General features: G+C 46.7%; 1 protein-coding gene across 1 annotated transcript in view; it reads right to left on the bottom strand.

The window, feature by feature from the left end:
* Window positions 1–1,755: 1,755 nt before the first annotated feature.
* The window catches only part of TWIST2 (twist family bHLH transcription factor 2), a 35,897-nt gene continuing 15,964 nt past the window's right edge, over window positions 1,756–21,688 (bottom strand). The window contains exon 2 of the mRNA XM_010131375.1: window positions 1,756–2,125. The gene's annotated coding sequence lies outside the window, so the exon portion shown is untranslated. The remainder of the gene's footprint in view (window positions 2,126–21,688) is intronic.

Here is a 21,688-nt window from a genome sequence, read left to right as displayed (position 1 = left end):
TTGATGTATTTTACTCTATGCAACTGCGCTTGTATTAAAATAAACATTTGATGTTCAAGCTCTGAAGCCTATCAGGCAATTAATGCGTCTGATACACACATGTATGTTCTTGATTTGGCATGTTAAAATGTTTTTCTCTGAAGCTGATTTAGACGGAATGACATGATTTAATTTTTAATGGCTGTAGACACCACAAAGTTGCTGCTTTTTTTTTTTCCAAAGTCAATTATCCTTCACCGTCTGTTCTTTCCCACCCGCCCCGTACATCTCTCCCTGCCAATTTCTGAGCAGATCTTTCTTACTTTCTGTTTTGCTTCTTGTTTTGCAAAGTCGAGTTGATAATCCAACAACGAATGCTGAGGCTCCCAAACTGCCTTTGCCAGAGACTGGCTCTTTAATCAGTCTCTCTCCATCACCTCAACATTGCAGCTCAAGCTAATCAGTGAGCTGTTAATCTGGCAGGGAAAGGGTGTGAGAACAAAAGGTCATTTGGGGTAATTTAGCCCCATGTTTCCAGATCCACTGTGATTGTTCTTTAAAGCAACTTCTTAATTTTTTTTTTTCCGAAATGAATGATTTTTAAATGTGTTATTTATGACCTGGAAATTGAAACCTGTCTTCAGCATGTGTATGATCAAGGGTCCGACGGGGCTCTGCAGGGTAGTGGAAAGTTAGTGAGCACTAGCAAAGCCCACTGGTGTTTGCTCGCAGGGTGGAAGGCAAGAAGGGAGGAGGAGCACATCAGTGATTCTGGGTGACCCTTTCTGTAGTGTAACTGGTTTTTGTAGGTTATGCATCTCTCCTGGGCACAATATGCAAAGGCCTCTCTGGGTCATGGGCACAGCTTTTGCACCACTGTGTGTTTGTGCAGCACCTTGCACAGCAGTGTGCAGCCCCTCTTCTCTTTGAGATGCGCTTGCCCTCAGCATTTCCAACAGCAAACATGATGGAGAACAACTTGTTACTCTAGCTGAAGGCAAGTGTGCAGGTACCACTGGGTCTGATGCGTGCTGAGATAGGCTGTATTTTGCTTAATAAAGGGCTCTGCTGGAAGCAGAAGCTACTTGAGAGGTGTGTTGGAGACCACAGTGCCGAAGAGGTGTGTGCCTCCTCAGCAGCACCTGCAGCCTGAGCAAACCTCCTTAGCCAGGGTGCAAGGAAATACCCAACTGCTCCTGGTATATGCAGGCAGGCATCAGCCCCAACAAGTGATGCTCATCCTTTCTGTGTCCCATCACCCACTACCTGGGAAACAGCTTTTAGCCAAATCAGTGAATGTCGAAACATTGCAGGGTGCAAGGAAGCAGCTCAGCTTCTGCTCGGAGCTATGCAGTCAAGAATGTAAATCTCATACCCCTGGTAGCTGCATGACGTCTTTATTTTTACTGGCAAGAGAAGCAGTATACACAGCGACATTGCAGTCTCTTAGCTCGTTAAAAATATCTCAATAAATAAAACAAATAAGCAACATATACACTGGAACAGAAAATGAAAAAAAAAAAAAGATTTGGGGGGGTGAGTGGTAGCAAATCATGGAGCAATAAGGAAGAGGCGGTAGAGTGTGGAGGGCAGTCTGTAATATCCAGGCTGTACTTGAAATAAATCATGCAGGGGGCTGGGGACATGGTGGGCTTTGTTCTTCTTTTTTTTTTTTTTCTGAGAGCGTTGGTCCAGTTTTGACATTAATGTACAGGAAATCAGGTTTTGAATTTTAAAAAGTAGACAAAAAAAAAAAAAAATCCCAGAAAAGATACAGCTAAGGGAAAGCAAAATCCAAACCCAAAGATTTCTCATAAATGTATTCCTGAATTAAGATTTTTCAGAAAAAAAAAAAAATCAGAAATAACACCAAACGCACAGACAGACAGACACAAACCCCAGCAATGAACAACCGGAATGTTGCTTCTCTTTTCTCTTTGGTCAGTCGCTTAGGGAGAGGTGTTGCAAAGTCTCAGACCGTTAGCTTTGGTGCTCTTTTCTGCTCAGTCTAAGGGCTCCGCAAGCGCTCAGAGCGAGGGAGGTCAAGAGGGGTCTTTTGGACCAGTTTACTTGAGGTCGTTAAGGTTTCAGAAGCTACAAACTTGGATACATCCCAATTCCACTTCAGTCTCAGACACTGGACAGTCTGGAGAGAAGGAAAAAAAAAGTAAGAAAAGAAAAATAAATACACCAAATACAGGACATCCTTCTGAGATACATTGTCTGGTAAGTTCTTCTCCCCCACAAATCAAGGCTGTGGTTCATGAACACCCGTAACACCGTGTTGAAACCTGCCCCAGCTCCCAGCAGCATGGAGGCACACGGTTAACCCCGCAGCTGGGGGAGATGCAATGCACCCGAGCAGTCCTCACCACCCCTTCAGCAAGTGAAATGGGGAGATCAGATACTCAGGTGCCTGAGATGGGCTTTAGAAACCCCAGCTGCCACGAGTCTCAGCTCCTCTTGAAAAATCAGACAAACCCTGCCAGGAATTAATGTTTTCTTTCCATCCTGGTGGAACACATTTATGCAGTATCTAAGCACATCCAAAACCAACAAAAAAATCAGCCTAAACTTAACATTTCCTTTGACTTTTGGATGTATAGCCTAACTTCGGAGTCTGGTAATGCCTTTTTTTGCATTGTACTGTGAAATGGCAAATCCATCAAGAAGTCCTTATGTTGACAGCAGCATCTCCAACACTGAGGGATGCTGTGCTGAATTCCTGTTTTCCACCCAGTTCCCAGTGACCCAACCCTGCATATCGTTTCTCCTCTGCCCCATTTATCAGGATGTGACAAGGTGCGGCAACACGTTGGGGAGCCTTGTTACCTGCGGTATTTGCTTTGATCTGCAGCAACCTGCTACTGCTCATTTACAGGCTGGTGGGACAAACTCTGTGGCCCAGCCATGCCCATGGGAGATCCCATCTGACTTGGAGGAGGGATGGCTTTGCAGGCGAGATGCTGTTTCTGCCTTCAGAAAGCCACCTCAGCTCATATATCAAAAAGCAGCTATAATTATTTCCTCCCACTAAGGAAAGCTTCCATTTAGCTTATTTCCTTTCCTTTCCTTCTCAAAGTTATTAATTATCTAATTACAACCACATTCTGCAACTACAGACAAGCTTGGGATTTGACAGGCTGCCCAGGACCACTTAGGAAATCTTAACTGCTTGGTGTGTGCGAGTGGTGGTGGTTTGTGTATGTATGTGCACATCTGACAGATGACAGGCTGGCCCTTTCCTAATGCTGGCATTGCCAGGGAGGGACTCGGGAAAGGAAAATAAAATACAGGGAGGAGGAGTGGTTTTCTGATGGTCTGTTTTTAAAATTATTTTCTCCAGCAAGCAGAAGAAGGAGTGGAAGATACTTGCTGTCAGCTACACGAGGTGTTGCTGTGCCTTGCTCTTCTCTGAACTCAGCTATTGCGTGAAACAAGGTGAAACCAGGTAGAAAACAATACTGAGATAATCTCTTTCCTCTGATTTTTTAAATCCCACTCAAGACTGGAGAGGTCAGCACAAAGCTGCTCTTGGAGCAAAGCTGGCAGTTTGCAAGCTGATGTCTTTAACCCCGAGTGAGATGCCCTGCTCTGGCTGCTGCTGCAGTGTAAGATCTTGTTTCCACTGGTCCTTTCTGGTTTCCAGCAGCTCTTTTGCCTCTGGCCAACTGGAAAAATAGGAATTTCACAGCAGCTCAGTGCTGACAGGATGTTTTGGCTTCCCCCTTAAGATGAGGTGAATGAGCATGGTCTCCTCTGTGGACAGCAGAGCTGCTGTGCCCCAGGCTCTGGCATGAGCCTGCTAGGTCCCCTCCTGTGCTCCCAGGGCTTAACTCATCCTTTCCCATCCCACACAGGGCACCAGGACCACGGTCACAGTGAGCAGATGTGGCTGTTTCTCAGCCAGTGCTTGGCTAATGCCTGATTATCAGCTCCGGCAGGACCAGGTGATCCGGTAGGCTATTTCCACTGCTATTTTCTGTGATTGTCCACTGCATGTTCAAGCAGCCTATTTCAGCTGACAGAGCAATAGTATGACAAATACAGAGGTTGTAGAATCATAGAATCACTGAATGTTTGGGGCTGGTGAGCAGAGACGTCTTCAACTAGAGCAGGTTGCTCAGAGCCCCGTCCAACCTGACCTGGAGTCTTTCCAGGGATGGGGCATCTACCCAAAAGGTCACCAGAAGGAAGTTGCTATATACCTGACCGTGAAGGGGTTATTCTCCCCATCTTGACTTGTATTTGTGTCTCAGTTCATGCCATATAACTTTGCTGGCTGTTCTTACCACATATTCTATATAAGATCCACATCAAAGACATTCACAGACCCGATCTATCAGCATGAGAGAAGAAGTGCGCAAGATGAGAAATGTGCCCCTGTGTGACTTACTCCCTTTGTTTCTTCTCTGGACCTTTCAGATGTTGGATGCAGACTGCTTTTGAAAATGTGGCTCTAAGTAGCAATTTTGAAAACACATAAACGGTAATGGAAGGAGGTGGGCATCTGCTTGTAGCATGAAGGACTTGTTTTGGTGGTGGGATGTGTGGAAACGTGTCCACTGCAGGCAGAGAAGTGATGAGACGTGTGTTGTCTGCACCTAACCTGTTCCTCCTCAGTTACTCCCCTCCAGGTCACTCAAATAGAGGAGTACTGTGCTAAAAACCTGATAGCATCCCACACGATGCTTATAAAGGTGAGAGGACTTCAGTGCCTTCTCAGTTTGCTTAAAGGAATGCTACATGTATTGGAGACATTATACATACTCTGAATCTGTTTTGTGATCCTCATGTCAGAAACCTGGTCCTTGCATATTGCAGTCTGAGTATTGCAGGAGGAAGACGAATCAACTCCTGGCTGAGGAAGAGGGATAATACCCAAGAAAACCTGTGGGCTGCTCTTCCCTCCTCTCTTACCCAGTGCTGCCACACCACTGCAGGCAGACCCTTCATGGTAGCTGCCTCCTCCTACCCCTTGTTTCTGAAAAGTCCATCTTAAATTGTCCCAGTAAACCCAGAACCTTGTGCCTGGGGCCCCAGAAGGGCTGGCTGTGATCCCCCAACTTGTTGTACACTGACAGGCGAAGCATGGTCCCTTGCTTGCCTTCAGCTGTAAATTAGTCAACAGGGCCCTTCCGGCTCCGTCCACTCTTAAATTATAGAGAGATTTTCCACAATAATTTTGTGCTTTAATGGTCCCTCCCAAGGTCACGCTTCATGTTTATGATCCTTTAATCCCAGAGGGGCTCAGCAAGGTGTTCTTCAAAGCTGGCCAAGGCACTCAGCTGGTAGCTACTCCTGTGGCACTTCCCAGCTCCATTCCCACCAGCCCAGACCCATGGAGGTTTCCTAATAGCTTCCTGCAGGAATGGTTTCCTATGGCAGGTTTCCTATGGCAGCTGAATGACAAGGTGTGGATCTATGGGAATTATTCACAAAAGAAGCAGCAGAGCCCATAGGGGATTTCTCAGGGAGGGGGCGGATTTTCTTTCTGGCAGTAAACTCGTGTGGTAGCATAGCAGGACCTCGCAGAGCTTAGTTTTAATCCCAACTCACTCTTGGTTTTGCTGTGTAATTGCTCTCTCTGAATGTGCCTGGGTTTCCTTGGTTGAGGATTTGCCATACACCCTTCCCTCTCTTACAGCACATGTAGGATTTAATCAGAGAGGGCCCATAAGGCACCTTACGATTCTCCAAGGTGTAGCTGAAGGGCGTAATACCGTTTTGTAACAGGCATGATTATAGTATCTGGGCTGAGAGATGGTACATGGTGAAGCTCTCTGCTGAACATAGTTTCCAAGTATTTTTCTTACCCCAGAGCCTGTAACACACAAAATAGTTGCTGTGCACTGCTATACCACAGACCCAATCTGTACAGAGAATTGAGGGCTTGCTGCTCTACTTTTTCCTTGTTTTAGGAGCATTCCCCAGCCCAAAAGCACAGCATGGAAACCATGAGAGCTGAGAGCTGCTGGCTCGATGTAAGGTGGCAGCAAGAGCACAGCCCTGGTTGCAGGAAATTTTGCAACAGGTCCCCAGGGTCTTTGCTTATATAGGGTTAGGGTGGTTTTAGTTACAAAGGGATTTAAACTATTTCCATAGCATGAGCAGGAGTGCAAATCAAATAGGAAATGCAGCAAAACTGTTTGAGTTTTTTGTTTCTTTGTTTTTGCTGTTTGGTTTGTTTGTTTTTAAAAAGGATGGTTTTTCACTTTCTTTCGAGTTGAGAATGTAATAAGATGGTTCTGCCCCCGGGGCCCAGCCTCTCTCCCTCCGTGTGTGCTTCAGCCAGCCAAAATCCCTACCAGTAAGGGGCTGGCCCACCTTCTTGCCTTTTGTTTGGGCTGGGGACAGGGTCACGCAGTGGGTGGGAGGAATGAGGGATGTGAGCAGCAGTGTGGTGCAGCACACACCAGCTGCTTGCCCCGCACCAGCTGGTACCGGTGTTGGCAGTCACAGAGAAGTTTATAGACTATTTACTCCTGCCTTCCCCTTGAAGTTGGGGAAGTAAAAGCCAGCACGGGTCAAAGCCAAGACCCCAGCCCTGCTCCAAGGGTTGGTGCAGGGCACGCTGCCTGTGGGCTGACGGTGCTGCCTTCAGGCACCTCCGGAGTGCATCTGGTTTCTGACCAAGCATCCTTGCTGAAGGGAGTTTGAATTGCAATAACGTATTTCTTACAAATTATGCCATTGGGCACTCTCCTCACTGACTCTGCATTTGTCTCCCCCAGCAGTCTTGGACAGCTTCTGCATCGGCCCATGTTGTCGCTGCCTTCAGCACAATCCCTGCCACCATGTTCAGCCTTCTTTGAAGGCTCCTTTCCCATACTGCACCTGCTCTTCAAGCATCCCCACAACATTCATTCTAACGGGATGTTAACTTCAAGTGTTGCTCCTCTGCAAGCTGTGGACGTTTGGAGTGGAGAGCAGCATTGCTGCGAGGCAGGCTAGCGAGCAGCAGGGCTGCCTGGGTGAGGAGGTAGGGCACAAGCAGAACAGGCGGCACTGCTGGGCAAGGAAAGAGCTGTGCGATCATCCTCTCTGGAGAACAAACACGCACTAGGGAAGCAAACGTTAAACCAACACAGGAGAAACCTCTACACAAAGTCTGCTGGAGATCCCCATAGCCACCATCTCAAAACATCCTTCCAAAATGAGACTAACCAGAAGGGATCAATACAGGAAAGCACGCAACAAAAGCCTGCTCAGCCTATCTCTGGAGCTCATCCCTGCTGTTAATTAAGGCTTTACTGTGCCAGGTGCTGCACAATAGCTAGTAGGATGTTACGGTCATGTTACAGGGTGAACGGGGAAGGAGAAGTCCCCTGTTGAGTTGGATCTGCTTAGGGATAAGGCCTGAGCAAGATGGGGTTGAGCAAGCATGTCAGGTAGTGACCTCTCTGGTTACCCAGGTGTGTACGTTCAGGGGTGGAGACACTCTGTATATTTATCAGGGCGAGGAAAATGTGACGTAGATGAGTTATTCTGGAATAGTGCAACCCTGGGTTCAAGCAATGCTGAGTTACAACACAAAAGATGACGCTTCTGCTTTAGAAAAATCAATAAAATCTTTCAACCGTCACTAAGTAGCAGCTGCCCTTAATATTTTTTTCAAAATAAAGACGTGCGGCTAGTTTGGTTATTACATTATGTCATACCCCCAGTACGCCCGCTTGCCGCACCAGCACTGCGTGCATTGTGCTCCGTAGGCACAGGGACAGGGAAAAACAACAGCAAACAATTCAAAACGTGACTTGGGGGTGCACGTGTTGGCCCCCGTGCCTTCGGAGAGAAAAGGTCAGCATGGGCTGGAGTGAATTTTTGAAATGCCAAAGCAACCAGCTCCAGAAATGGGGTTGTTCTTTTTTAGATTAAGAAATTACAAGCTGAAGGGGAGGACGAATCTCAGTGTCCTGACTCTCAGGCCAGAAAGTCTGAATTTGGGTTGCTTCTGGCTGTGAGAGCTCTGTTTCGCCTGCTAGCAGGACAGTGGGCTGATGCAGCCCATGACAGGCAATATGGGCTCCTGTGAGCATCCCATGCTTGTCTCTCCCCACCTCTGTAACCCAACTCAACCCCAGATTCACCAGCCAAGGGGACTGCCATTAAGACTTATGCAGCTTGAAGTGCAGAGGTGTGAGAGGATCTTGGGGACACAGAAATCACCTAATCTGACAAAGGTTGCTATTGTCACGAGCAGGATCCTTACACGAGGTGCACACTACCAAATGCACCCCTTAACCTTCCTCCTTCCTGAGCTTGGTGAACCAGGGGCCATCGCTCCAAGCTGTCTTAGGAACGATGGCTTTAAAAAAAGCATATGGCAATTATCAATCGTAATATCCACGGTCAGGTTTGTACTCTTTGCCTTCCAGCATCCTGTGGGTTTTGATCTGCTCAAAACCTTCTGAAATTTATGCTGCTTGCATGGAAAATTTTCCATGCCCAACAGTGATCCCTCTTTCTTGTCATTGTTTTTGTATGCTGGAGCCTGGGCAAAAATGGTCCAGCTGTTCCAGAACATAAAGGAAAACAGCCATACTCCAAAAATGCGGAAGGCTTCCCAGTGACCATGTGGTGGAGGCTGGGGTAGTAGTGGGTGGAAAGCTGAAAAGCAGCATGCAAATCACCCAGCTTGCAAAGCAGCATCCCACCTGGACCTGGAGGAAATTAGGTTTGGTTTTGACCTAGGTCTAAGCCTCCCAAAATCGCCTTCCATCTCTGCATGGGCTGCGTGTTTCTGTGAGCCATATGAAGCAGACCAAAGGCAGGAAGCATGGGGCGCTGTTTTGGCCTGGCTTTTATCACAGTGCCGTTAAACTTGCAGCCACCATGAAGCAGCGGAGGCATGCTAGGTTGGAGGCAAGGAGGTGGCTGCTGGGAGCTGGCTTGGGGCTGGTTTCACTACCAGCAGGTTGAGATGTCCACAGGTAAACCAGGTATCAGGTGAAATGTGTTCCCAGCAGAGCGCCTGGCCAGGCTATCCTTAATCCTGGGAGGTGGGATGCCTCTTGCTTTCCTCCTGCCTGAAGAAGCAGCTGGTGCCATGTAGCAAGCTGAAGTTACGGTATGCCCAAGTGCAGGCTGTGCATGCAGCCTTGCCTCTCTCCTCCTGCCATGCTCACAACCCCCCTGAGCCCTTCTGTGAAGGAGCCTCTTCACCTGATGCTCTCCTCCTTCTGCCTGCTTCACCCAAAACAAGAGCGATTGCTCTGTGGCTGAAGGCAGCCCTACCTGTTTCTAGAGTTTGCAGAGAAGCTTTTGCCCTGCCAGTCAAAACTGGATGTCAGAAAGTGATGACAGAGTGACACCAGAGGAATTTTCAAAGGCTTTTAAATTCTGCGATTTCCGTGCTGAAATTTCTATGTAAAACTTGTATCAAAAAGGCTAAAACTCAGAACACATGGAGAATTTCAGCTGAATTCCTTAAGTCTTTAGGTGTGATTATGAAAACAAGGGTCTCTATTCTGTTTAAGGATGGGAAAGCTCTATCTGCACAAGTTTTGTTGGTGCTGCTGCATGGTTTAATATATGCTCAAATATTTTTACAGCACAGTCAAAGGAAGAAGGGATATGCTGTTCTGCATATAGTGTACATAAAGCTACACTCGCTGCAGTCGTTGGCCAGACCTCTGCCAAAGTGATATTCTCAAAATATCTTACGGAGTTGTCAGCTGTCCCCAGAGCCAAAACAGACAGTCATGTATATTTGAAGTTTAAAGCAATTTTGTGATTTGTATGGTGTGAAAATGCAAGGTTTTAGAAAAAATACCATATTGCATAGCAGCAGCGGGACCTTCCTGAGCAGGTAAGCATGCGCTTACCTTCCTTGCAGGAAAAGCTGGAGTGTGGCAACTTTTGAGAAGACTGGAGAGTCAGAGTCATGTTTCAGAAAGCCATTTCCACACACCAGCATTTCAGAAAGGGTTTTCCCTTCCCCTTGACCAGACTGCAACATAGTGCCTGGGTGGAGAAAGCCAAGACGGCAGTAGGATGAGGGGACACCAACATTCCAGTTTCGTCCTTGTCTGCATCTACCTTGCTACCCACACATCTGCCTGGGAAACCATCCCATACGTGCTTGTGCAATAGTCCCTGAAGACATCCTCTTTCTGAGCACGACCAGACGCAAGCAGCAGAGGTGAGACACAAAGGGGAAACTGAAACACTTTAAAATAGCAGAAACCCCTTGATTTTTAGGGCATTTCCCAGCACAAAAGGCTAAAAAGATAGGGATGGAGAATAAACTTCCATCCTTATGGTTGCCTTCAGCTCTCTGGGGAGTGTTGGTCCTTGTGGCCATGGCACAAGCCCCTCCATGGGCCAGGAAAGGAAAGAGCCTGAATGTGCGGCTGTCCCTCAAGCAACGGAAAAGGCAGCGGGACCAGTCTGCAAGGCTTCAGAGGAAGCAGCGGAGAAAGGAATTCAGATAATTGTGTACATGCAGAGGCGGGAAAGAGGGCCAAAATCAGATCTAATGCTGTGGGTACGGACAGACTGAAACCAGATACCCTGGCTTGTGTTTTTCTGCCTTTGCTGGTATGAAGTCTTATCAACCATCCGCTCTTGAAGTCTCCCAGATGAAGGAAAGCCACAATTATGTGCATCTTACAGCTGGGAAACCATTTAAAAACATAACCCTTGCAGTTGTTCATTTCTGAGCTGCAGGGCCCCCCTTTGCTATGACCAAATGTACCCCTCGCTGTCTAGAGGAAAGCCTCTAATCTAATTTACCCCAGGCTTTTCAGACCTTGGGAGATTTATCTATCCATGGCTGGTCTAAGGGAAAACACCGTCCCTGTGACCAGCGGGTCCCCAATTCATTATTGGGCATGTAACTAGCTGTTTGATGGGGATGTAGCATAAAAAACTAGAGAGTTAAGCCTTTTATTGTCCCTCCAAGATTGCTTCTGTCTCCCCAGACCATCCCGTGCACCATAGAGAGATGTTGATGGCTTGCTCACACCTCACTGTCAGGGAAAAACTGCAGCAATGAAAGATCCTAAAAAGACAATGCCAAAAAACAAAAAAAGAAACCAATGGGAGAGCCCATGGCCCTGGTCCCTCCTGCCCGTGTCTCATCCTGACCAGTGGAGCAGCATGGAGCACACCCATGAGGCTGGAGACCTGACTCGCGGTCAAAACCACTTCCTCACCCACAACTGAAATAAACCCAGGGCATTTGTGAGTGCTCCTCTCATAAATAACCACCCACAGCAGAGAGAAGTGATCTGATTCGCTTCTTTTCAGAAATCTAATGACATCAAGATGCTAATATGGATTGAAATGATAAAATAATTTTGCTTTGAATCTTTTTTTCCCCCTCACTCTGCTGCAGAAGGACTTATTGTTGCCTATGGCCACTCATCTAAATAGACATTATCTATGGAGTAGATGTCAGGGTGTGCTGTCCTGGGGTAGCTGTCAGACCTGTAAGGTGCTCGAGTCTGGTTTAAGAATGCTGCAAAGCACTGTCACTTTACTTTTCTTTCCTTTTCACCAGATTAGTTTTTAAATTTGAAAAAATGTAGAAAACTGACATTTTAGAAGTGCGTGAGATACCATTTGCTTGCATGGATCCAGTTGTCACTGCTCGTTTACCAGGATGGCCTGCATTTAAAACTGCTTTATTAATCTATAGTCTATGGTGTTGTCTATTAAAACATTAATCATCAGTTAGTTGACTGCTTTTGACTACCACATACTTGAGGATTTTGGTGTCTTATCATGCAGCTGACCTTCTTGCACCCAGTCCATGCTTAAAGTTGGAAAAAGCTTTCCCATTCTTCCAGTTTATTGCAATTTTTCCTTAGCTCCTCATAACCGAGTTGTTGGGCTTCTCCTGGAGCTTCAGTGCCTTTCCACTTGAGAAGAAGAAGAGAGATGCTCACCAAACAGAGAGGCTGAAGGGTCTTGCAGCCCCATCCTGGACCTGAGAGATAACTGCAAGCTTAGTGCTCCTCTGGGAAACCAGCTCTGCCCCAACACAAATTGGCATAGATCACCTGTGCCCATCAGCGCGACAAAGCTGAGCTGGCCTCCATCATGCCCAGAAACCTGTGGGCTCAACAACTTCCCATGGAAAAACTTGTTCTTTGGGGCCCCGAAACACCTAGAGGAAGCCATTTATTCAGCGTTTTGGCTTGTAGCTGATTGCCCTAGCCCAGATAAATTCAGTTGCCTGGAGGTGACCTTGTGGTAGGGAGGAGAAGTGAGAGCTCTGCAAGGAAGCATTTTGCTGCTGGGATGCTTCTGTGTTATGTCCTGCCCCTCTACAGGGACCTCTGGACAGTTAGCAATGTTTGCTCCAAGGTGCTGTGTCACTCCCCTGCCAGAAATTAAACCCCCCTCTTTCCCCCCCCCAAAAAACCCTTAAACAGGAAGGAGCCCCCACCCCCAAAGGAACATTTCCACCAGCCCTGCACTCCTCCACAACCCAAGCATCGGCCTCTACGGGTCAGTGGGGTTTGTCGCAGCTGGAGGAGGAGGTGGGTTTGTGGGAGCCCCTTGTTAAAATCTTGGCAGGACATCACTGAAAACGTGGCTAGAAATTGCTGAAAGGCGGAAGCTGCTAATGAGCAGTTGGAGCAGGAAAAAGCAGAGCTGCTTCGATGTTTGAAAGGATCATCGAAGCTCTGTCCTCAGCTCTGCCCAGCTGCCTCGTGGGTGGCTCAGAAGAACAAACGCTGGAAGACACCACTAGCATCTCCTGACGCATGAAAGGGGTGAGTGGCCAGAGAAACCCAGTGGCTGTGGGCAAAGAAGGAGTGGAGGGAGCTGGCCACCGTCATCCCTTCCGGCTAACGAAGCAGCAGACAAGACCATTGCTGTTTCCTTGGGCTCATCTTCCCCTCCCCAGAAGCACTCACATTGGTTTTGCACAAGAAAGGTGTGGAATAAAGGAGTAGGGAGAGGGGAAAAAAGACAGGGAATGAGATGTTCTTCTTGGGCAGATCAAGGGAAAAAGGCGGGGTTGGGGAGAAGAGGTAGCACAGATGCAGACATGTCCTTGAAGAGTGGCTCTGCAGCTGATGAGGCTCATGCCAAGGATGAGGGCAGACATTTCATGTCTTTCTCTGCCTTGTGTGCCTCGTGAGCCTCCCGTTCTCCAGCCTCTGGGCTTCTCAGATCAATAGAGGCTCCAGCTGCCAGACCACAAGCAACTCTTGGCAGGCACTTGGTTCTCCCGGTCTGAAATGTACACCCAAAGCAGAGCCAAAGTGATGGAAATATGTGACATAGAAATCAGGTAAGGAGGGCAAAGTTCTTATGGCTGGGCCATACATGTCTACTGAGATGCTCACGGCAAAAGCCATGTGCAAATCTTACCCTGCACAAACACAGCTTGCAAGCTAAGGCATAATTTATTCTAGGAGACAGTTGCGCAACCTGTTACAGCTTAATGACGTGTGTCGTTGGCTGAGCTGTGATGACCGATCGTGTATCTGCACTAAGCTGTTTGGGAAGTAAAATATAGTGGTGTTTAAGACAAACATGTTCTTATAGGCTGGTTGAGACTATCATCTGAGAGGAAAATATCAATAGGAACATGGTTCTTTTGGGGAATATGTGACAACAGTGGCTTAGGCAACTGGCAGCGCATGTAGCACAGTGTGTAGCATGCTCTGACTGCTGGCAGTCGGTGTGACATGTCTCTGATCCATCTCTACAGGGATAAACACAACTGAGATATGAAATGGGCTTTAAAAATACCCTTCTGGCTCCACCCCAGTTTAGAATAGCAGAGAGAATCAAACAAAGGGAAACCCTTTCTCCTCCCCTCCGCATCCCTGCCAAAATAATACAAATTCTAGGAAAAACACCTTCTCTAAAAATAAATATATACATCTGCAGCTTTATTCTCTTTCCAAGGGAACTCTTTTGGTCTGCCCTTTTCAGCCAGCAGTTTCCCCACTCTCCTTATTTTTCCTGTGTGTAGCAAGTATTCAGCTGCAGTTTGCAAACCCCGTTTGCATCCCTGCAGGAAGTGACAAGCATCGTTCTCTGGCTCCGGGACTGGAACTGGACGCTGGCGGGTCCTACCCATGGATGAGCACTCTTCTAGCCATTTCCCCACTTTACCTGTCCCTGCGCTGTTTAGATTAGGTACCTTGGGAGCCCAGAGAGGTGGTAAATGCCCCATCCCTGGAAACATTCCAAGTCAGGTTGTTTCGAGCTCTGAGCCCCCCTGAGTTGAAGATGTCCCTGCTCACTGCAGAGGGGTTGGACTAGATGATCTTTAAAGTGCACTTCCAACCCAAAGGAGTCTGTAATTCTAAGTCTTGCTGTATGCATACAGAGCTGAGCAAAAGGAGGAACAGCCTCAGCTTTTTTTCATCACTGCAGCACAAAGACTCTGTAATAATGACTCCTGAGAATAGATCAGCAAGTGGATGATAGCAGCCATCCGTTATAAGTGACTCAACTGCGCAGATTAATGCCCGTGGAATTAACAACAACAACAAAACCCCTGCCTTAAAAGCATCTATGGTCTAAACTCCTACTTTTAAAAAAAACCAAACAACAACAACAAAAAAACCTGGGACCACCCACTGAAAAGCAGAGACATAAAATCAGTGGCATTTTGCGGGCTTCTATGAACAACCCACAGGACAGGTTCGATTGATTGCCTTACCAACTTGGGGTGCTTTTTAATGTTTGATACAGACCCTGAAAAATAGCAGCTGAAACACCTGTAGGCCAGATGTGCACAGCTGTATGTGTGCTGCTGCTAATCAATCTTCAGATTACATCACGCTCCAGATGCCCGACTTCAGAAATGCTTGGAAGGCAGAGCTGGAGCAAGCGAACTGCAAGCTTAGGCATTTCTTTCTTCCCGATGGTGATGCTGTGCCTCCTCTGCATGCAATGCTGAGCTCTTTTGTTGTCACCTTGACTTGTGTGACACAACCTCAAAGCAAATAGAGGGGAAACTCCAGCCAGCCATTTGGGGAGAGTCATTGGCATCCTTTAGCCAGGAAAAATGTCTCTGTATGATTAATGTGCTGGGGAGAAGGACTAGGTACCATCCACTCTGCTTTTCTACCACCTGAGACCCAAAAACCCATCAACACCCTCCTTTGAATTGGTGTATTCTGGTGTTTCTCTACACTGCAACACATGGCACAGCTTCACTGCCTCTGCGGACACACGTGTGTGGGGTTGCGTGTGTAAAGGAACTGCTGTGAAAGTCAGGTGATTTCAATTTTCAGTCGATTCATTTTCCTTAAAGAAGTATGGGTCTTGTGCCTGTAACACTGGGAAGAAAAACATCACCTGCCCTGAGAGAGACTTGAAGGTGACTGCTCGAAAAAGTCCCTGTTTTTTGGTTTTGTTTTTTTTTTTAATTTATTTGGAGCAGGGAAGAAGGTTTTCCCTTTGCTGCATGAAGCTCTTCATGTGTTTGCTCTTCAGAACTAGCAAACATGCTGGGGTAGATTCCCTGAAACTCCGGGGATTTAATCTTGAATTTTTACACTTAGGGATCTTTACAGAGCATCACAAAAAAGCAGGGGAAAAAGCAGGATTCCCCTATCTCCTTGCCCACTGTGCTCAGGGTCACCGTGCCCAGATTTCAGCACAGCCAGAACTCCTATCCTGGGTGATATTCCCAGCTGTTTGCTACTTTGTCATCTTCCCCCTAGCATGAGGCAGCCTCTGAAGAATGTGCCCTTGCTCACCACACCCTGGTCCCTGAAGCTGGGGATCACAATTGCTCAGCCCCACCTGGCAGCATTTCCTGTGGCAGCAGGTGCAGGTTTTTGATAACCACCGAGGCTCTGAGTAACAGTAGTGATTCAGTCTCCGTGTTACTGATCTCTCCGGACTTTCAGAGGGGATTGTACCAGGCCAGGTCTCCATCTGGGATTAATCAGCACAGCTTCATTGAAGTCAAGGGGCCAAATTCTCACTTGGAATAAACCAGCTTAACTCCACTGCAGTCAATAAAGCTACTCTGATCTTTTTTTTTTATGGCAAGAATAGTCCAACTCTTTAAAATATGTGTGCTTACAGGCTGTTGCCCTCATGCAGAGAGAGTTACATTTTTATATGCCAAACAATCCCACTACGGTAAGAAGTACTTGGCATTGAGGCACTTTGGTGTGCGCTGGTGATGTTAACCATGCGGTGCTTCAGAGAAAGCCACCAGCTGATGTGCTGCCTGAGAGTGCCCGACACAGCTTCACACCAGGGGACCTTTGGAGGACACGAGGCAGGAGGTAAGGTTACTTGTGTGACTAGATGGGGGTTTGGGGTCTGCAGAGGGTTGGGTTTTTTTTTTTTTAATGTTATGGTTCAGCATGGTCTTGATTGCTTTGCTTCAAACCTCTTGACTGACTGTGATTGAACAAGTGCTTGAATGTTGTTTTTCCACCTTGTTTGTGCACCTTGGGCTGTGGTGGCTACTGGAGGGGCTCCTAGTTAAAATAATGACAGGGCTTTCTGGAGAAGAGAGCATAACACAGCAGCTGTGGATCTTCCTTGGGACTGGTCTTGGGTGAAATAGTTTATCTCTGTTTTTGTGGTTTCTGATGTCACAATCCCACTTCATGAGCATGGTCTCCTGAGGAGATAGCAGTAACCCACCGGGCCATGTCCAGGCTCTGAGCAGCCATGAATCACTTGTTTTTCCAAGACTCATAAAGCTAGATCATTGCTTAGAACTCGGCTTGAGGTTGGCTGGCTAGTTTACAGGCTTTCCTGAAACTGTTATGTGGGTCATGCTGGGCAAGCAAGTAACAGGAAGCCAGAGAGGGAACAATCTTACTCACAACCTCTTTAGCAACACGTTTCCAGCCTGGATGGTGCTGTGAACTCCCTAGGATGAGAGATGCTCAACTCACTCTGCTCCAAGATTCTGCACTCCCATAAACTAACATCCTGAGGGTATTAATTTCCTCTGTGACGACTGACTAATAATTTTTAAAACTTCTGTAGTGCACCAGTGACCTGGGAGTCGACACTGAATTGGTGTATTCTGTTTGCAGTCTACCAGCTTTCTACGTTGCCGCCTCATGTTTCTTTCCTATAAGTAAGCTATCTATCTCCTTCAGAGCTCTCATCACTTTTTCACCACACTCCTGGAGTTCATGGCTTCATGAGAGGTAAAATGGTGATGATCGCTCGCTTGCTGCTATTTTTCAAAGGAGAACAAACATTCTCAATCCAGAAATTTCAAACTCCTGGAGGAAGAAACATGAAAAGATGAAATCTCTCTGCTAAAATAACAGAAAAGTCATTGTGTCCTTAGCTTGTCTCCATTCAGTCAAGTGTTTGATTACATGCCTAAATGCGTGCTGTTAGCCCTGCTGACCTCAGTGGGATTTAGCACATGCATTAAGGGGGCGCAACGTGCTCTGCTGAATCAGAACAGGCTAGCAAATGACTACCAAGAGCCTGATTTGTATGCAGCGTGCACACAGAAGCCTAGCAAAAGCTCTGGAAAATCAGTTTGCGTGGTCTTTTCCAGTCTGTCATTCTGCAAAAGGCAGATGGATGTTTTCTTGTCTCCCATTGCCAGGCTTTTTTGAATTTCAGTGACTAAATGAATGGGTTAATTCAACATTTTCAACCAAATTAATGTGGATGACTCAGCTCAACGCCAGCTGACTGGTCTCGTTTAGGCTTGCCAGCTGCAAGCTGGACTTGTTTGAACCTTTGAGTCTGAACTCTGCTAGGTTCCCACTGAGCTAATAACCTGTATTACTGCGGTACTGATGCAACCTCCTTTCTGGCGAGGGAAGGGAGGAAAAGGAGCTCTCTGCATCTGTTCAAGACAGAGACTTTGTGCTTTGACTTTGGCAATGCTGTTCCTCTCTAAAATTCACAAGCTGTCTTGGGATGTGCAGACCTGAGCTAAGCTTGTGCTCCTGCTTACCAGAGGCTTTCCCTGAAGTTGCTGCTGGTGGGCATCTCGTCCGACTGCTTAGGTTTACAACTGACGTTGAACCACTTTTCTGCTCTATACAACTGAGTTCTACATGTGGCTTATGTTTGCAGTACAGCAAAATGTTTCCTTAAGTTGATATTCCCCGGGTTAAATCAGCACATGTATGTTTGTGAAGCGTGACGAAAGCCGGATGTTACATTTGGTGATTGAAATGGAAGCTTTAAAGGCTCATTAAGAAATTCCACTGAATGCAGATAGAGTATGGGGAAGCACTGGACTATCTGTCTAGAGAATTGTGTGTGCATGCTTCTGTGTGTCACACAGAGATCATCTGTGATACCGTATTTAGACTTTAAATAAACTGTAGGTGTGAAGGAGCACAGGATGTCTGCAGTGACTTAATTTAAGCACTTTTCACTCCCCTGTGCTTTTTAGCAGTTAAAGATACTTTTGATTTCGTCTGAAACTTCTGGTTGCCACTGTTGTCTCATATCTGCACGCCTCCCCTAGACAGTGCATGCACCTATAATACAGCACTTGCCCGTATCAGTAAATATTGGTGTGCAAGCATATAAATAAGTGTAATACTGTAAAGTTGCTGTTTGTCTATTAGGGAGCACAACCATAAGAATATCACTGACAACCAAAGAAATTCTTGTTTTAGACATCACAGCTTGTGGAAAGATCCTCTTCTTCCACCTGATCTTCAGTTCTTAGTAAATGTCATTATCTGTGTTTCTTACTACGCCCTCACTTGAAAGGTAAATAGATTTCTAAGGATCCGCAGTTCCTCAACTTACGGGCTCCCTAAAACCAACAGTTATTTAAATTGACATCGATAAGTGAGTGAATTAAACAAAGTTTCAGGGCTGGGTTCAGGGACATTGGCTGGTTCTTGTGACACATGATTTTTCCTTGAATGTGGAAGCAGGAAGCAATGCAAACAGGAAAGAAACCCACTCGAATGTGAGTGCTGCAGCTAGGAAAGATAAAGTCCAGAGCAGCATGCCTGGCCAGGAGCTAGTCTCTGCAACACATCTCAAGCTGCAGCTTGTCTGCACATCTTGAACTGCCACTGGAAACCTTGCAGTGATGCAACGTGCTTCTGTCTCTGCAGCACTGGCAGGAAGTCTTTGGAACTCAGCACTCCCCAGATGAAAATAACTCATTTGCTTGTGCCATACCCACCGGCCGGGGTGGTGTCCTAGGGCTGGGGGAGCTGCTGGGCCACACTCATCTCCTTGAAGTGCGTAGATGCACCCTACAGGAAACTTAACCTGAACATCCCACACAATTTGGCTGAATAAAGTGATCTCTGCCCTTTCCATACTTATTTATATTTTTAGTTGACTGCATAATCTGGCCCTCTAGAAAGTCCCTTCAGGAGGTCACACAGCTGAAATAATAGCTAATGAATTTTTTAAAATGATTTGGGAGTTATTAAATACTTTCTTCTTCCTGTCCTTCCCTCCCTTCAGTCCCTCTTTGGCAAACACTCCTGGGTTATTCCACCGGACTGCTTTCTCTTCCAGGGCAGGACATGCTGCAAGAGCATTCTGATGTGTATAAAGAAACATCTTCAAGTGTTTGCATGCTGCCCCCAAACTAGGTAGGGCTGGAATAAGAAAGCTAGATGAAGTGTGCTATATCACAGCAGCCTCAGGGACTAAGGAGTACCGTTGGCCGTGCTTTTCCTTCCAGAGATGTCCTTATTCTGCTCCCATCACCTCACTTGGCTGTTTCATCTCTGGTTATGGGATAATCTTACATCAGAGGATGGGGCTCTTGGACTTCTCCAATATTAAACCATCCAAAATATTTCCACCTGTGAAAGGAGGTGGGTTTATTCCTTTCAGTGGAGCTGTGCCTCCAACACAAGTTAAGCTCTGACTAGAGAAACTGGTGGTTTGTATCTGTTCTGGGGAAGTCTGTTCCCTTTATCCATGTCTCCAAAGATCCTCCCATGTGCACACTTCTTAAGGCTCTTCCTCACACAAGACTTCAAAAGCAGCATGACATTCTCCTCCCATGTAATCAAAGTGGGTTTGTCTTGCCTTGGAGGAAGCTGATGCTTACATCCCCTCTACTTCCCTCCCACCACCAGGCATCATCTGTTAGAGCTACACCAGCAAAAGCTGCGTCTCCCCAAGATCCCGTACTGCTTCTCAGCAGAAGCTGCAGCGTGGAGAATTCTGTAATTCTGTGTCTGTAACAAGCGAGTGCCAGCGAGTTAGGATCTACAGCAAAGGGGTGGGAAAGAGCTAGATGAAGGTACAGAAACACATCCGAAAATGACCACAATTTGGGAATGCTGCTAGGTCAGCTTCTGTAATACAAAAGTCTTGATGTTTTCTGCTTTCCTTTCTCATCAGAAACATCTCTTGCCGTTGTGATGCTAGCTTTAGCCCTGCTTTACTGGTATTTTATTAAAGGCCCATGTAATTTTTTTTAAATGATTCTATTAACAGAGCTTATTTAATCAATTAATGCAGTATTTTTAATAGGGTGTGTTTCTAGTCTTTGACTTTAGATGGAAAATCTTGAGCACATGCTCTTTGAAGAATTCAAAATTAGCAAAATAGAACTTGAAGTGTGGTTTCTGAAATCCTGTCTCACTTTGTGTCTGATGTGGGGGGTTGGCAACTGTCTGGAAAGGGGGAGGAACCAGGGGCATAGGCTGTTCAAAGCTGCAGAAATGCAAGAAGGCTTTCACAAGGAGGTGGAGAGGAATGCTCCAAGTATCAGTGTGATTTGTAACAAAGAGATTCAGTCTTGCATTCAACAGCAGTAATACAAACAGGAGTGAGGAGCGTTGCACCCCTGATCAAGGAAGTCAGGGGAGATCATTAATCCAAGAGGTGTTTGGGTCTGATTTATTATCCATCAGCACTCTGCAGGCAGTTCCGTCTCTGCCCCGAGTTTTGCATCTGTGTACTGACTGTAATGCTGACTTTTCTTAAACGCATCCCCATCTCCGTAAAATCTCTGGTGGTTTGTGAACCACAGCACTTCTGATTTAAAGCATGCCTAAATATTTAAGGAAAGCCTAATTTATGCTGTAAATGCTTGCTCATCAGTTTTTCTTTTAATCATTGCAACTGTTGGGACTCTAAAGCCCCCTTGGCTCCTCTGGTCGATTTGCATGGCTTTTTAGTGATTCTGCTTTAAGTGGAGACCTCGGGATGGCTCTGGCCCAAGTGAACTCCTTGAGATCCTTGTGCAGTATTCTCCTGGTGGTACCCTGAGATCAGCAGATGCTGGCCTTTCTCTCAACTCCCACTCAGTGCCTCAAATCCCAGGGAAAGCTCTCCTTCCGCTGCTTCACCCTGCGCTTTGAAGACAAGAATGATTCAACAAGATCTTGTGGGTTGGTATGGTTCAGCTGCCTTCAAAACCTCGCTGGGGCTGAGATAAGGACGCTTCCATGCACAGCCTGCTCTGTCTTCAGTGCTAGCTCTCTGCAGAGCTTCCCCAGCACTGATGGATGCATACTCTGCCTGTGGTAAAGCTAATTCTCCCAGGAATGCTCCTGTCTACCTGCACGCGACGCCTGTTTGCAGTTACACACTGAACTCTTCCTGAGTTACGCAGCCGAGCCGCCCTTTGCATTCAGCCTGGTGCTTCTAGCACCCCAAAAAGCAGCAGCTGAACTACCCGTGGATAAACCGTTCGGGATTATGATGGCTGTGTTGAGTCTGTGCAACACTCCAAGGAGTGTTTGGGTGCAAACCATTCTCCTGCTCAAAGTGGATGCTGATACCAATACTCTGTTGAACCAGAGTCTTACTATTGGATTCAGCAAGAGCATGGTTTCGT

The sequence above is a fragment of the Buceros rhinoceros genome, unplaced genomic scaffold, assembly GCF_000710305.1.
Source record: "Buceros rhinoceros silvestris isolate BGI_N320 unplaced genomic scaffold, ASM71030v1 scaffold752, whole genome shotgun sequence".
Taxonomy (NCBI): domain Eukaryota; kingdom Metazoa; phylum Chordata; class Aves; order Bucerotiformes; family Bucerotidae; genus Buceros; species Buceros rhinoceros.
Note: the sequence above shows the minus strand (reverse complement) of the source record. Positions and strands in the feature narration are given on the sequence as shown.